This window comes from Salvia hispanica, chromosome 5, assembly GCF_029641045.1.
Source record: "Salvia hispanica isolate PSC_SH4W2 chromosome 5, Shi_PSC_v1, whole genome shotgun sequence".
NCBI classification, from domain to species: Eukaryota; Viridiplantae; Streptophyta; class Magnoliopsida; order Lamiales; family Lamiaceae; genus Salvia; species Salvia hispanica.
The window spans coordinates 11,804,877-11,820,131 of record NC_142696.1 but is presented as its reverse complement, the minus strand read 5'-3'; the positions used below and the strand labels follow the sequence as shown (position 1 = coordinate 11,820,131).

At 33.5% G+C, this 15,255-nt stretch overlaps 1 long non-coding RNA gene across 2 annotated transcripts; it reads left to right on the top strand.

Annotated features, from left to right (window-relative positions):
• The first annotated feature begins 8,918 nt into the window (after positions 1–8,918).
• On the top strand, positions 8,919–11,887 carry LOC125187279 (uncharacterized). Of its 2 annotated transcripts, XR_016130237.1 has the most exons (3): positions 8,919–9,206; positions 9,799–10,923; positions 11,573–11,887. It is a non-coding gene; the product is annotated as an uncharacterized LOC125187279 (long non-coding RNA). The 2 variants fall into 2 exon arrangements; XR_007170587.2 differs by lacking the exon at positions 8,919–9,206 and having other exon boundaries at positions 9,217–10,923.
• The last annotated feature ends 3,368 nt before the right edge of the window (positions 11,888–15,255 follow it).

The following is a 15,255-nucleotide window of genomic DNA, read 5'->3' as shown; positions in this document are numbered from 1 at the left end:
GATGCTTTTTGCTAAAAAAAAGAAATGAGTCTAATATATTGGGATATCCCAAAAAGAAAAGTTGGTTCTAATACCTTAGGACGGAGGGAGTAGATTATATTTATATTAATGTGAGAGAGAATTTTTTCCAGAAAAAGTACTATGGGACGGTGAGAATATGTTGGAATGCAATTGGTGGCAGCATGGTCTGGGAAACTCCACAACGGTCCATCCCTCTCCAGCAATGCACTTATCCCACTTAACACTACCCCACCCAACAGACAACATTTTCTGCTTATCAAAATATTTAAAAATCAAACTAATTTTAAGAAATCTACATCCCTTTCTTCTCTCGCGCATAATACGGCATACCCAAATATTTCCCGAAAGTTTTTGTTCTTTAATTTCTAAAATGTATTATTTCTTATGCGAAATTGATCAAATTTGATTATCTTTGATTCACTAGTTGATAAAAAAGGTCAAGTATTTGTAAGAGTAAAAACTCAAGTTCGGAGTAAGGTTTAAACTAGATAATTATAAGATTGTGGTTTTTTGGTGTCAGGCAACAACGACTATAGGAATTTAACGAGATAAAGTGTGGCTGATTGTTAAAGGCGGCAATCAAATGCGTGTTTTCATTTTGGGGTGTAAATACTTTCATGCCCTACTTGGTATGGTGGAATGGAATGGCATTTCTAACTCTATTTCAATTCTTTGCTTAGTATATTTTGCTCTTAGGAATAACCAATTCCTTTGGAATCACTATTCCATTCCACATGAGAATTGTCATTCTATCCATTTGGCTAAGGAATGGTCATTCCATTCCATTTCATTTCCTTTCTTCTTATTTTAAATTTTAACAAAATTATATAAATATTATTTTATTTATATTTAAATTTAATATCATCATAATTTTATAATAAAATTAAAATTTTAAAATTTTTAATAATTGAAAAATCCACACACACTACACACATTTCACATATTTCACACACTACACACACTTCACATATTTCACACGCTTCACACATTTCACAAACTTCACATACTTCACACACTACACACACTTCACACACTACACACATCACACACATTTCACATATTTCACACACTTCACACATTTCACACATTACACATATTTTATATATTTCACATGCTACGCACGTTTCACATCAGTTAAAAAATTTAGTGGAGTAAATGAAAATGAGAATAACTACATTCCGAAAATAGCATGAATTGAAAATATTGATACGTTCAAATCGAAATTCCCTAATTGTGTGCTGAAAAGATGATGAGCTGGAGTAATATTTGAATAATATAGTACATGGTTTGGGCACTTTAAAGAATTACTTTACTTTTTTTCGTCATCATTATGACAATTTAAGATAAATCAATATATTCTCTACTTTGCTTATTTATTTTGAGGATTAGGCAAACATACTATATCAAGAAAAAAATAATAATAATTTCATATATACAATCATGTAGAACACGTTCAAAAGTGACTTGTCCTCATAGATAAAATCGAAATCAAAAGTGGCTAATTTACAACATAGGGCATGTCGCGACATAAGAACAAAAAAATCTAAAGGAAGACGAACTAATTGTAGATTACCAATAGTAAAACAAAAGTGAAGGGGGACGGCCGGACGGGTCCATTGTAAACCATCCTCCTATCTAACAAAGGGATGAGACATTGTGTTACAAAGGGATGAAATATGTGTGTAGTGTGTGTAGTGTGTGAAGTGCGTGTAGTGTATGAAATGTGTGTAGTATGTGAAGTGCGTGTAGTGTGTAAAATGTGTGTAGTGTGTGAAATGTGTGTAGTGCGTGTAGTGTGTGTAGTGTGTGAAATGTGTGTAGTACTTTTTTTGGTAGAATCAACATATTAATTATTCATATTTCATTCCATTCAATTTCCATATTAACTTGTAGTTATCAAACAAAGGAATGGAAACGTTAAGTAATAACAATTCTATTCCTTTTGCATTTCTTGTGCTTATCAAGCACAAGAATTCCCACCTGCATTTCATTCTCATCTTCATTCCATTCCCTCCTCATTCCATTTCATCATACCAAGAAGCCTCTAACTAAGAGAAGTTTCACTGATTCTTTGGTTAGAGAGTCCATATTCTCTAGATTTACAAGAAAGGCCTATATAATCTAGGAAAGCAATTTCGACTTCACTTGATGGGAAGGTGGAGAGAGCATCGGTGCCAGAAAACCCGTTGGCCCTGTGCAACGGTGATCGACGCACTATTGTAGTGGGGTGGCGGGGGCAACCTAATTGCGGACGGATGGAGGGAGCGAATACAAGTCCTGTTTTTCCATTTTAGTCCGTCCGCGAATAGGAGTCCCAATTCACTTTTATTATAAGAGTGAATTACATATTTATGACCTATACTTATTACGACGCACGTTTGCGGTCCCTATACTTGCAAAATATCATTGGCGGTTCCTATACTTGTATTTATGCACGTTTTAAGGTTATTTTCTTTTTTTGACATTTTTAGGACAAAAATACCCCCAAATAAATGAAGGGCAAATTTATATACTACTATTTTCTCTCCTTTTTCTTTCTTCTTCATTTTTTTCTCTTTCTTCTTTCTGTAAATGACTTGTATAATTACAAGAAAAATTGAGATGAGACATATTTGAAGAAGGATATAAGACAAATCAAATATTCAGCTAAGAAGTTTATTTTACATTATTTTGTTAGAATTGCGAAGAGAAATTTCTGATGAAAGAACCCACATAAGTTGCAGGCACCGCCCACTTGCTAAATACACACAACCAAAATTACCATAATTTCATCCATTCCATTTATCGCTTATTATTCCTCACTTTACGAATGATTGGATTCAGATATTCACTTGTTGAAATTCGTCATTCAAATTTTTAATCTTTTATTTACGGGATCATTAATTAAAATTCTCCACATTTGAAGCATAATCACAAATACTCTAGTGTGATGAAGGAAAATGACGTGAAAATGTAAAATTTATCATCATATGATTAAATTTCTCAAAAAATTTAGCAGAGCACAAGGAAATAAGAATAACAAACCTATAATTTTAGTTCTAATTTTATTATAGACAAAGGAAAAAAGAAAAGGAGGAGGAGGAAAGAGAGAAAATAGTGTACAAATTTTCCCTCAGCTCTTTTGGGGTATTTTCATCCAAAAAAAGATAAAAAAATGAAAAGAACCTTAAAACGTGCATAAGTACAAGTATATAGACCGCAAATGATATTTTGCAAGTATAGGGACCGCAAACGTTCGTCGTGATAAGTATAGGCCCTAAATATGTAATTCACTCTTATTATAAATGGTACTAGGGTCTCACATTCAACTAACTCATTTCACTCGCATTTCATTTAAAACTAATATATACAAGTGAGACTCCTATTCCACTAACTTTTTTCCACCCACTTTTTTTTACATTTCTTAAAATGCGTGCCGCCAATAAATGAGACTCCTAATGGCGGATGGATAGAGTATTTGTTTTCTAAATCAAAAACTAAAATAACAAAATACGAAAAATAGTGAAATAAGTTGTGCCGGATTTTGGAGCTTAAGGTGTTGCAGGTGTTGGAGCTGAATTTAAAATGCTAGCGTGATAGGTTAAAAAATAGGTCGTGACAATTTTTTTATCTAGTATCGTCGATGTCCTAATAATGGTTTGCTTATTGAAGGAGAAATATTTTAACAACTAAGCTATAATACATTCGTTTCATTGTAGAAATATTTCTTTTGGACACAAGATTTATTAAAGTTGTGTTTGAATTAATTGAGAGAAAATAAAGTACTCACCATGTTCCATGTTAATTGAGTCATTTATCTATTTTGGGAAGTTCCAAGATAATTGAGATATTTCTATTTTTTTGTAAAAGTTAACCCTCTCACTTACTTTATTCTCTCTTCATCTCTCTTATTTTATTCATTATCCACTTAACACACTATTTTTAATCTTCGTGACAAAAAAAAAACACTTCAATTAGCAAGGAATGGAAGGAGTAGAAAATATGAAGTGAAAAGAAAGTATTCCCTCCGTTTGATAGTAGTAGAGACATTCTTTTCGGCACGAAAATTAAATAAAAAGATAATAAAGTAGGAGAAATGAAAAGTAAATGAGAAGAAATGTATTGACTTTTAATAAAAAAAAGGAAATGACTACACTACTATGGAACGTACCAAAATGACAAAATGACTCCATTATTATAGAACAGAGGAAGTAAGAAAAAGTAAATGCGTTGCTTTTTGCTAAAAATATTAATTCAACTAAAGTAAGACAATAAAAAAAAATACTCATCCAACTAAAATGGGATAAATAGAGCATAAAGAAAGCATAAGAGCATCCACTATAGGTGGACACTTTTTGGTGGACAACTTTTTTTTTTGTCCATAGCCTCATTTTATTTGTCCACAGCCACAAAAAAAAGTGTCTGCAGCAATAGTGGACACTTTTTGGTGAACAAATTTCACTTTGTTTTTTTTGTTGTATATTTTAATTCAATTACAATTAAAATTATCGGACTAAAAATAATTAGAGAAAAACGGCTAGTGCAATAAAATTAAAATTGAAAACTAAATTTTCGTCGGATTAAAGTGAGGGGAAAATTACAACGAAAATTTGATCTACGGAAAATCACACATGTTCTTCAGGCTACGCCGCCTCCCCTACGTGCCCAGACCTCTTCAATCAAATCGACCTGGAGTTGGTCATGTGCTGTGCTCCTGCGTATATCAGCAAAACGTTGGATCAGATATTCATTACTACGTGGTACACCCATCTGTATCGGCGTGGAGGCAACGCCGTGACTTGTACTTGCACCATCTTCCGGCGCCCAACGTTCTGCAGCAAATCCTTCATCTTCTATTATCATATTGCACTCATATTGTGCAATATGATACATGCTACCATAATATTCGCGACATCATCTTCGTGCCAAACTCGTGCCGGGCAGCGTAGAATGGCCCATCGCGCTTGGAGCACACCAAAAGCTCGCTCAACATCTTTCCTAGCGGCCTCTTGTTTTCGCGCAAAATATTGTCTCTTCGCTCCAGCCGGTTGGCGAAGTGTCTTGACGAATACGGGCCAACGAGGGTATATTCCATCTGCCAAATAGTATCCCATGCGATACTGCGTGCCATTTGCTACAAAACTGATCTCTGGACCCTCTCCCCGGCACTCATCATTGAAGATAGGTGACGACTGCAGAACGTTGATGCCGTTGTTCGAACCTGCAACACCGAAATACGCATGCCAGATCCGCAAACGGTAGTCAGCAACGGCTTCGAGGATCATCGACGGATGTTTCTGCTTGAAACCGGTAGTGAACTGGCCTTTCCACGCCACCGGGCAGTTTTTCCACTCCCAATGCATGCAATCAATGCTGCCCATCATCCCGGGGAAACTGTGCACCGCACCGTGCATATCTAGCAGTCTCTGGCACTCATCAGGGGTTGGCTTTCGTAGGAACTCCGGACCAAAGACTTCCTGAATGCCCTTACAAAACTGTCGGAGCACATTTAGACTAGTCGCCTCACCCATCTGTAGGTATTCGTCGAACATATCAACCGGGCCGGCATAGGCAAGCTGCCTAATTGCAGAGGTGCATTTCTGCAAAGTAGACAGTCCGATCCGGCCAGTGCAATCACTCCGGAGCGTGAAGCACTCGAACCGGTCCGCCAATGTCGTCGCTATATGGGTAAAGAGCGGACGCGACATTCTGAAACGCCGACGAAAAATCTCAGCCGGGTAACGAGGGTCAGCGCTGAAGTAGTCGGCCATAAGCCGATCAGCCGCTCCGACATGGTCTCGTGGGATTGTCCGACGATGACGAATCGCACGAGGGATCGCCGCCGCCGCCGCCGCATCCTCGTCGGCCTCCCTCTGCACCTCTTGAATCAAAGAATCCCATGCTTGATTCCACAAATCATCCATAATTGAAAAGCTTTTAGAGATAGAAAATTTGGATAGAAAGTGAAATGGGTGTGAAGATGTGTGGGGAGAGAAGATGAAAATGGGAGGAATATTTATAAAAAACCCAACAAATTCGAAATTTTTTTAAAAAAAAAAAAATCCGGCGACCGCCGCGGCGGTTTCGCTGCGCAATAGATAGGCGCGGCGGCGGCCGCGATTCTCTCTCATGCGGCCCGTCCTCGCCGCAAAGCCGGCGATGCCCCTTCCGCCCCAAGATTTTCATCCGCCCGCGGGGCGGACGCCTTCCCCCCTATAGACCGCCGCGGCTAAGCCGCCTCCGGGGCGGCCGGCGCGCCGCCCCTATAGTGGTTGCTCTAATTGCTTACTTGATCTTAATTACGTAGGAGTACAACCGAGGTAGTGATAATTTGACGTCATGTCATGTCAGATTTAAGTTAGGAGAAAATATAAATTTGTTATAAATTTACAAATTTATGTAAGTATTTTAAGTACTACTCCGTCAAGCTAAGATGACACACTTTTCTTATTGGTTTGTCTCAATTAAGAATCGCAGGACCGGAGGGTGTATATAATAAGGAAATGGTTCAATTGAAAACTAATTTGCAGCAATATCAATGGCAATAGGCAGGAGTGGGAATAAGAAATTTGTTGTGGGTTTTACATCTATGCAATTTTGAGATCGCTGCAATTTTGAGATTTCTTCAATTTTAGGAGAACCAAGAAATTGAAATATGTTTTGTGGAATTTCATTTTAGAGAAAAAAAAATTCATGGAGAGAGAACTACAACAATGTTGACGTATAATTAGATCTAATGGAAAAAAAAATTAATTTGTCACTCAAATTGAGCACTCACCAGAACATATCTCTTGAAAACTATCATAAAATGAGAACATATTAGCTAGATGCACAAGTTATACTCCCTCTATATACAAGTCCCGTTTTTTCATTTTGGTCTGTCCGCAAATAAGAGTCTCGGTTCATAATTACTATAAATGGTACATTCCACTAACTCACTCCACTCACATTTCATTTAAAACTAATATATTCAAGTGGGACTCATAATCCACTAACTTTCTTGCCTTCACTTTTCTTAAAACTTTTTAATGGGACTCTTATTCACGAATGGTGGGAGTATTGGTTATTAATTGATATCAGTCTGCGTATTTTGAATCACGAATGGAGGGAGTATTGGTTATTAATTGATATCAGTCTGCGTATTTTGAATCACCAACTGATTCAATTTTTTATTCATGATAGTTATCAATTGAACTGTTTGTTATATATTTATTTATAATTTTTAAAACTTGTGTGCAAAATCAAAATCCTCCAAGTATTTAAGACCAATAGTCCTTATCTTAGACAAATAATAATGCTATTTTATGGTTGTTAGAGACAGATAAGATAAAAAAAAATCGAGTATTTAATAGCCAATAATGATCCTTATCATTGATTTGATAAATTAATAATGCTAATACCTTATTTCTAGTTAGAAATAGATAGGATAGAAGAGAATTAGGGGCCGTTTGGTAGCTATGTTTCGCCTAGATAAGAGATTAATCTGGGTTTATTTGTGTGTTTGGTAGTTATGTTACCAAATATAGTAGCCCGTGTTTTATTTCCGGCCCGCATAAAGCCCACTGAAAATCTTATGTTTTAGTCATATTTGTAACTACCCAAAATCCTATGTTATTTATCATGAAAGCCTAGTTAAGTTAGCAAAATACAATTTTACCCATCAAAATTTCTAACCCATCAATTTTACTTAGTTGTTGTATTGAAGGACGTCATTTTCCTATTAAATCATATTAAGAATTTTGTTGATGTCAATTTGTTGTTCTAATTATATTACTTTGTTATTTTATTTACATTATATTATATTATAATATTCTCATTATATTACTTTATGTTCTCGTTATATTACTTTACATTAAATCATATTATATTCTCATTATATTACTTTATTTACATTATATTATATTATACTTATAATTACGTAATACTTGAAGGCAATTACTTTTGTTTTAAACATAACGCTTTAAACTTCAAAAAATTGAACATATAAAATTTGATACTTGATAAAATATTTTCATATAGAATTTGTCCAAAATAATAATGGATTATTCATAAAAATTTTCCAAAATTATTAATGCTCACAAAAATAGAATACCAAAATAAATATAAGTTTTTTGATATAAAGATGCTAATTTTTGTAAGGAGTTTAGCTTGAAAAGATGTTAATTTTAAACAAAACGATTTTATAGGAATTATTAGGGCAAAATGATGATAGTTTAGTAATTAACTTAAACTAATGAGGATAATTTTGAGAATCATAATTTTAATCCTTACTTGTGACTTATTGTACCAAACACTACAATAAGATAACTCACAATTATCTTAATCTACCAAACACCCAATATATGTAAATTAACTAATCGAAACTATGATTACTATCATAATGGTATCATGTCTAGTCTAAACATGACATAGCTACCAAACAAGGCCTTAGTAATTTAATTTGTAAAATAGTTGCATTTAACATACGGATTTGATTAGCCTATGATTTGGCAGGAAAGAAGCAAGCCTGCGATGGTGGATATATTGGTGCGGGGCCTCCATGACTGTCACATGCGGTGAGAAATTGGGAATCATAACAAAAGTACCAACATTTAATGGTCAAACCTCCCCTCACCACCGTGTTAAATGTTTTTGTCTATTTACTGCCCCTCTCAAAATCAATCCAGGTAGCTTGGTTTTTACTGTTTCTTCTTCATCTTCCCTTTTTGAGACATTTTTCACTGCAAATTCTGCACTAAATGGAACTTTCACCTATCACCCTTCTCTATATAAATGCAACCCTCAACCATAAATGATAATTTCCGTCGCTTTCTCATCTCTGATTCTCATGACAAAAGCGACTCTTCATCTCTGACCCCCCCCCCCCCCCATGTTTTTCTACCTCTCACTTTTCCCATTTTCTCTTTGCTTTTCTCTTCTTCCCTATTAATCTCTCTTAATTCAGGATTTTTAGGGTTTCATAAGGTCTTTTAAATGTTAATCCATAGCAATATTATTTTATTCTAGATTTTTTTTTTTTTACTTTTTCCCAAATATTATTTCCTTTTCTAGATAGTGGGTTTCATCATGTGTTTCTGATCGCCTTACAAAGAACACCCATTAAAGCTAGGGTTTTTTGCAAAAGTAGCTTGGATGGGTCAAAAGCTGGATTTCATCATGTTTCGATTGAAATAAGAGCCACCAATTTAATGGAGTAGCATCGTGAGGTTTGCTTCACTACCTATAAATTTATTTCCATCTTTTATGTTTTTTCTATGCCTGCATTTAAATTTTAAGCACACTAGAATTTCAAAACTAGTCTTAACATTTTCTAGATAATCAACATATTTTTTATGTTTCCTCATTGATTAATATGTCACTTATATTTAAAGTTGTGTACTTTTCAAAACTAGTCTTAACATTTTCTAGATAATCAACATATTTTTTATGTTTCCTCATTGATTAATATGTCACTTATATTTAAATTTTAAGCACACTAGAATTTCAAAACTAGTCTTAACATTTTCTAGATAATCAACATATTTTTTATGTTTCCTCATTGATTAATATGTCACTTATATTTAAAGTTGTGTACTTTTCTTTTCCGTTTCTGTTGTGGCGGTTTAGTTATTATAGATTTAGTGTTAGCTACAGTAATCTTCCTGATATTTATTATAGCACTAGTTAGTACTTTCAATCCACTTACTCCAAAATACTCTCTCTCTCTCTCTCTCTCTCTCTCTCTCCCTTTTCTTTTCTTCTCTGCTAATAAATATCTATGGTATTGTGTTTTGATCCACATCTTGAATTTGGATTCAGATTCACTTTGCACAGTGTGAAGTCATAAGGTATTCTTCTTGTTTCATATTGTATTGTATCAATCATTTTGATTCAGTCTGCAGCTAATGCTTGAGTTACATGAATAATTGATCTAATACTATGTGTTTTTTTACCTTTTAATTTTTGTATGTTGTGCTAGAAAATAAGATTTAAATATTAGGGCTGTTTGTTTGAGAAAATAGGAACTTCATTGAGATCAGAATAGCATGAAAGTGAGAAATGTGTTAGTAGTTAGCATTGAGGAATGGTCTAAAAGAGCTTCTTTCAGCCCACTCATGGCTGAGATTTGGGGTTGAACTAGCTGCCGACTCATTCGTTTAACCATTCCGTAGAATGCAAGGACCTTGTGCTACTGTGGTTGAGTGAATGATGCGGGAGATAGTTTCACGTCCCTCTCCGTCTATGCTTGGACTGAAGGGAGCTCCTCTTGCTGTTCCCTTCATCTTGTTTCGATAGGATATCGCCTTGTTTCAATGTCATATCTAGTGTTTTATAACTTGAAGTCATGTTATCTTCGTTGTTTGCAGCGTTCGTCAACAAGTCTATTATAAATTTTGTTGTTGTTGTTGCTGTTAATTTGTAGATAAAATGGTTATAAATTTCTGTGAATTGATTGGAATCTCTGTTTGATTCCCTCTCTGGCTCTTGCATTGGCTAATTCAACTTCAGAAAATGGGATTTCATACTTCATACTATTGAATTGCTTCCTTAGAACCATTGATTCGTCATTGACTAATTTCGAGATTGTATGAACAAAATCCACCCAAGTATCAATAATGCTAGATGGTGCGAGTGGAGTGCTCTTCATGGTGGGGTTTCTTGTTGCCTTTTTCAGGTCATATTAGTTCCTCTTTTCGCCAAGCCCGTTTTCTTTTTACAAGTTCCTAGGTTTTCTTTTACAGATTCACTTTATTCTCAGTATAACCAGGATACCATTCACCATCATTTTTACATCAGAAGATGATGAGTTTCTACCACCATGGTATTGATTGTTAACTCTATTTTGGAAGTTTTTAGTACTACATGTTATGTTGCAGTGTATAAGTGTGAATCCGGCCCACCATGGTTTTAGAGGTTCGTTGTGGACTATCTACGATGGCTCAGGTTAGTCTAAAGCTAGAATCATGGAATCCACTTCTTAACTTTCTAATCTTTAGTGTTGACATATATAATAAGTATATCTCAAATGATATCTTCTTTTCTAGTCCACTTGATTTGTTATCTCATGCATGGATGTACATAAAGTCGATTGTTCTTAAAATAAGGTGATTTAATCTAGGTGACAGCTTACATATATAAATGTTGATAGATTTGATTAACTTAATATATGGCTCTGCAACTTTTTTAATTCCATATGTGCAGCTGATCTTTTCTTGGTTGTTGTAAGAAGACAAAAGCAAGAACCACTATATAGATGTTGCCAAAAATGGATGGAAAATATTCTTGTTAACGCCCTGTTTTAGGAAATGGAAAGTATTTCTTTATTGGAATGATTAGTGGTTCTAATATAAACCCTGTGATATTAGTATTTGATAGTACATCAATCATATTTAATCCCTTTTCTTGATCGAATCAAATAGATTCCATTTGTAGGGTGGTCCCTGGTTACTTCATGTGTATTGGTTTTCCTCATTCTACTTTTCTTCTAAACATAGCTGCTGAATTATTGGTCTAGTTTTCTTTTCTAACTATTTTATTGTGAAAACATGTGGTAAATTGTTGATGGAGGTTGCCTTTCTCTGTGATTGCTCAGATCGATGAAGCCTATTTCGAATCAAAGTTATCGAATTCTAGAAACAGAAGGAGGGTGGTGGTGGTAGTGGTGTGGAGTGTTGCATTATTAGGGCTTATTGTGTGAAGAGATAAGATAGATAATCACATAATGGAGGATCTTGGTGGTCCTGGTTGAAGAAATGTGGTGATGGTACAGGTTTTTATTTGAATGCAACTCAAAGTTTGGAGCAGTATATGTCGGCTCTGCATGTGCTACTGCTTCTTTAATGTTTGTAAATTCTGTACCCTCTCAATTTTTTGCTGTGAAATTTCATTTGATAAATCAAGTTTGGTACACACGAGTCAAAGATCAAATAAAATTATACTATTATCAGAACATTAGGTGATGGAAATTTAGTAGCATATGTTTATTGAGAGGGGGGGGGGGGGACCAGATGTGGGGAAGGTGAAATTTTTTGCATTATGTTTGGGCTAGTGGTATACTATATGATATGCCCACTTGGCCTTTGATTACTTGATCCATAAGTATGTCATTAGATGGATTAACAAAATTTATGCCCTATGTTTACATTCAGTCTAATGCATCAACTTGAATTATATACACTCAGTCCCATTAAATATGAAATGTTTTCAATTTTGAGATGTCTTATTAAAAATGAAATGCTTCTTGAAATGGAAATACCATCCTCTATTTTTTCTCTGTCCATTAACTCATAAAACAATACTCTCTCCGTCCCAAAGAAGATAACCATGGGTGGCATGGGATTTTATGTAATTTTATTTTGTGTGTTAAGTGGAGAGAATAAAGTTAGAGAGAGAATAAAGTAACGATAAAATTGTTTTTATTTTAGTAATGAGTCATCTTCGTTGGGACAAGCCAAAAGAGCAAAATGGGTTATCTTTGATGGAATGGAAGAAGTACTACATAAAATCTCGTGCTAGAAAGTAAACTTTTGGGAGAATAACGTCCATGTGACTTATGAGTTACATTGATTAATTTCATTATTACCTGTCTAAGTCGAGCAATGATATGTTGCATAATAAATGAATAAAATACTAGCTCTAACAAAAAATGAATAATTGAGCTTCGATTTTATGATATCAATATCAATTTTTAATGTCAGAATAAAGGATGTGTCATATACATTAAGCACTAAAGATTTTAAAGTGAATTATATTTTTAGGTCCTATACTCACAGCGACGAACATTTGCGGTCCCTATATTTGCAAAATATCATTTGCAGTCCCTATACTATACCAATTGCTCATTTTAGGTGCTTTTTTACTTTTTGACTAAATTTTCGTACAAAAATGCCCCCAAAAGACTAAAGAGCATTTTTATACACTCACTCTCCAAATATAGATACTACTTATTGGATATTTATGTTAGTCTGAGTACTTTAACTATGATTTATATTTTATTCGAATTATTTTTGTTTAGATTGTTATGGGATAAAAAATATGCATAATTTTAATCTTGGATTTTAACTTAATAAAAATTGATTTATTATAAAGAACATATTCTATTTCCTCAAACTAAAATGAATCAATTAAAATGATGATTTTATAAAAAGGGGGGGGGGTTGTTTAACATTTGAAAAGTCTTTAGAAAATTTTAAAATATCGTGGCTTTAAAGCACAAACAATTTAATATTTTAATATTTCAAAATATATTGCAATAGTTGTAATTAAAAATAATATTATATTGCTATTATTTCATTTTTATTGCCAACTAGGTTACTTCTTCCTGAAGAAGTCGGAAACCATTTTTAATCTCTAACTCTCTCAGATTCAACCTTTCTCATTCATTCAACAATATGACCATTTACTATTATGGAGCAGAATTTTCGTAAGAGCTAAATATAATTTGTAAAAATTTAGAAAATTTTTGAAGAAGAAAAACTAAAAAAAAAAATTGGGTAGGGTAAAAACTAAAACGCCACACCCTTCATTTTTACGAGTTCCGCCCCTGTGGGTTGTGCACAATGACACTATAACCAATCCAAACAAAATTATTCGAATAAAACACAAGTCATAGTTAAAGTACCCAAGCTAACATAAATATAAAAATAAGTAGTATTACCTACTTTTGGAGAATGAGTGTATAAAAATGCCTTTTAGGCTTTTGAGGGCGTTTTTGTCAGAAAATGTGGTCAACATGTGAAAAAGCACCTGAAACGAGCAATTGGTATGGTATGAAAATCACAAATGATATTTTGCAAGTATATGGACCGCAAATGTTCGTCGTTGAAAGTATAGACCCTAAAAATGTAATTCACTCAAGATTTTAAACCGAACGTGTTTATTGAGATTTTATGTTAATTTTCGAGTCTAGGACATGAAAATGAATGTGTCTATAGTGCTATGATTGTTTTTGAGGATACAAATCATAAATTATCATATACATGGCACAGAGAGAAAAACAAAGATTTTTTCAATTTTTTTTTTTTTATACTGAAAAGTATGTGTTTCTTTTTTCTTAAAATATAAATCTTCCTTTTCCCTACCGTTTGCGATTGTATCACTTTTAAAACTCTAAAATCAAACCAATCGTATATACATTTAATTACATATTTTACTGGCCTATAAACGAAAAGAGAGATAGTTAAAAAATATTATGAAAACACAATTGACATAATTAAATACCAAACGATTCATAGAAACTTAAATTGTACACTGAAATTAAATAGTGAATTTGAATTACAGTATCCAAAGTTTGAAAATTAACGCATGTTTGTTGGTATGTAAAACAAGCAACTATCAAAGGTATGAGAGGTCTAAGCATTATGTAAACTCAAGGGAACATATCACGATTCTGAAATAAGATTCCACTTCTATCAATTAATTAAGAATTTTATTTGCCATGTGATTTTGTTATTCATTACACTCAACCATATTTAAAATATCCAAATAAAAAGCATGTCATCGTTCTTAATCAAGCAATGATACTCTCAAACTCAAAATAGAATTAAGGAAATAGTGTCAATGACACCTCAAAACCCATCTCATTTTTGAATTTTTGACAAATAAATATTTTTGGATTTACATTTACCCTATAACGTACTCCACTTATCACTTTTGAGCTTTTGTAGATCATAGAAGGAATTTTAAACTTAAAATTAGTGTAAATGATTGGTGTAAACTCATTATTTGATGTGATATTTATACTAAAATAGGTTTGAATTTGTTATAAATAATTAAAGATCTTGAGATAATAAGACAAAAATAAAGCATAAAAAATGTGCAAATTAATTTTATTTTATTAATATGACCCTCAATGTCAATAGTCTGTTATATCAATTATCAGCCAACCATTTCAAAAGCTACCAAATGGCATGGAATAGTTGGCTACTTTCTTCTTTTCTTTTCTTTTTTCTCTTTCTCTCTCTCAGCTTCTCTCATATTCATTTGTTAGTTTTTTTATTTATTTATTTTGTTTCTCCTTTCTTTGTTTATTTCGTTTTCTTATATTTTATTTTTAATATATATCCCAATTTTTTATAAAGTGAACTACGCAGATAACTCCTGGACTTTGTGTTTTGCACGCCAATTCTTTAGACTTTAAAAATATCATGGATATAGTCCTTAATCTAAGGTGTAATCTCATTTTTTTTTACTTTTTCACTATTCACCCAATTTTTTACTGCAAATGTCCCCAAGACATGGAGGACAATTTTTTTCATTCATAAGCTAGGGCATCTG